Source organism: Otolemur garnettii, unplaced genomic scaffold (assembly GCF_000181295.1).
Source record: "Otolemur garnettii isolate 467f Iridium unplaced genomic scaffold, OtoGar3 scaffold00014, whole genome shotgun sequence".
NCBI classification, from domain to species: Eukaryota; Metazoa; Chordata; class Mammalia; order Primates; family Galagidae; genus Otolemur; species Otolemur garnettii.
The window spans coordinates 25,769,254-25,772,251 of NW_003852409.1; positions in this window are offsets into that span (position 1 = coordinate 25,769,254).

Genomic DNA, 2,998 nt, shown 5'->3' on the forward strand with positions numbered 1-2,998 from the left:
GGCACTCTACCCAGGGGGACAGCTTGAGGCTCTGTGTGAAAAAAAAAAAAAAAAAGAATTGTAAAAGTATATAAACTTGGAAGGAATAAACTGAGGTCGCTACTTGCCTGAGCGAGCTATAGCCACCCTATTCTTCAATACATTCTGACTGCTAGTCTTATCTCTGCAACTCTAGCCCAAACAATTATAGCAACATATATTGTGGAATACTATTCAGCCATTAAAGAGATAGAGACTTTAAATCTTTTGTATTAACCTGGATAGAGCTGGAACGCAATCTTTGTAGTAAAATATTACAAGAATACAATATACTTAATTCTAATACGAAGCCAAGAGATGGTATCAAGCACACCTACATAAGAGGAAAACTCAAATTAGTCCAATATGGGGCTGAGGGGAACAAAGGAGTGAGCAGAGAGGAGGAGGGAGGGAAATGGGTTTGCTCCAGCTTAGAGTGAACAATGTTAGGACATAAGGCACACCTCTTGGAGGCAGGACACAGTTATAAGAAGGACTTTAGTAACAAATGCAAGCAATGTAACATAATTCATTATCCCCTCAATTAATCTGAAACAATTAAGAAAAAGTACAAGCCAATCAATTAATTCTACAAAGAGAAAAAAATAAAGAATTATTAAAGGCAAAATTATAAACTGTTTATAAGAGATTAATGGAAAATATCTTTTTAAACTCAGGGAAGAAAGGGCTTCTTAAGCTATATACAAAGCACTAAGAAAAAAGGAAAATATTGATGAATTCAATATATTCAAATTAGAAACACTTATTTAGCAAATAGCACTGTAAAAGAGTGAAAAACAAGCAACGAACACTGAGAAATTATTTGTAGTACATATAATCAGCAACAGACTAGTATCTAGAAATAGATCTACAAATGCATAATAACAAAACATAACTAAATAAAAATGAACAAAAATTGAAAGAAAGTTTCAAAATTAGAAAGTAAAAATTCTAGTTAGTACTTAAAAGGTACTTGGTCTCATTATTAATCACTGAAATATAAAATCAAACCAATAAGAAACATCCCAACATACACACATGCACACACACACACACCAGAATGTCTACAATAAAAAAGTGGACACCAAGTGTTATGGAGGGTGTGGTGCAACTAGAATCCTAACACATTGCAAGTAGAAGTATCATTTGGTACACTCTCTTTGGAAATTTGCCATTTTAGGCCAAAACTGAAGATATGGACATTCTAGAATCCAGACATTGCACACCTACGTATATATGGTCTGAACAGAAAGGAATACATGTGCTTAACAAGAAACATGTACCAGAGTGACACCACAACATTATGCTTAACACACACAAAAAAAATGACCGTTCCTTCAACAACAGATTGCGTAAGATGTGGCCCCATGATGCAATGGAGCAGCTCCTGGCAATGAACATGAACAAACTACTGCTCTGCGCAGTAATCTCCATATTCTCACCAATGTAGAATACTGAACAAAAGAAGCCAGATAAAGATAGGATTATATACTGTATGGTTACACAACGTTCAAAAACAGGCAAGACTTACATAACATGCTAGAAAGAATACAGTGATTCTTCAAGGAAAGAAAAGCAATGATTAGCAGAAGGCACTTCCACATGCTGGCAATGTTCTACTTCTCAACATCCATCTACTTGGTGATTCACAGGCAACTGGTTTCTAATAGTTTCCTGGGTTGTATGTATATTTGTGTTTTGTGCAGTTTGGTTACACATTGTTACCCTAGGACCTGCTGAGAGACTCTGAGATGACACACAAATAATTCCAAATCCAAAAGTTCTGAATTCTGAAATTCAGTAGGCAAAAAGTTTATAATAAGAGATCCTTAACCAGCACAGAATAGGAATGACATGAATGCCCTTCAGCTACATGCGCTCACAGGAATGAACCTACATGAATAAATAATGTTGAACAAAATAAGCAACTGAAGAATGCAAAAAAAGTGTAATTCAATTTATAAAAGGGACAGAACAGACAAATCTCAAGTATGCTGCGTCTAATTTAGACATATATGCAAATATGGCAACACCACAGAGAAAAGTAAGAAAATGGTCCACAATACTCAGGATGGATCAAGGTTTCTCCTAGAGAGAGAAGAAAGGAATGTGATTACAAAGAGGCACACCCGGGCCCTCTAAAGAACTGAGCCATATACTATTGCCACTACGTAGTGAGAGAACAGACAGTAATTTCACTGTCATTATTTAAACAGCACATATGTGTTCTATACATTCTTTTGTACATTAGATGTACTTGCAACATAAATAAATCCAGGGATACACCTGCACCAAGCATAGAGTGTAAATATTATCTAGAAGAGGTGTTGTAATGTCCATGCTCTCTGGGTCATAGAGAATAAGAATGTTTCTTCTTCCGTGTAACATTGAAGGTAAAGATTTTGACCTCTGATATGTTTTATTCTCTACATTTTTCTTATTTTGGAACTCACTATATTTCATCCGTGCAGGCTGGGCTCTAATGAGAACACTGTGGGCTCCATGAACAAGTCATGGCACAGATAACAGAAGATGACAAATCCCACCTGCAGCTCCCCTGAGGGAAAAGCCGGCAGCAGGGCCTCCATGGATCCCACCCCCGGTCACTCTGAATTGAGGCATCACTGACACTGCTGGGACTAAGGGGACCACAGTCCAGAGGGGACAGCTGAGAGGTTGGACATTTGCCCCATCTTGTCTCAAACTAGAAGGTCTGGGATTGGATCCCAGGAGACTGCATGTGAAAAGTCAGCAAGTCCTTCTGGCGCCTGTGCCTGAGATATCATTAAATGGCTGACTTGGGTCTGTGCTGTTGATACACACAAAGAAAGGCTCTGTGACTCCAGTCATGTGTTCTTGGGGAGACAGCAGGGCAGCAAACTCAGTCTCCTCAGCAGTAGTGGCAGAGTCTGAGGCTGGCCAGCATCTGCAGGTAAGAATTGAGGCATAGGCTCGGCGCCTATAGCTCAACCGGCTAAGG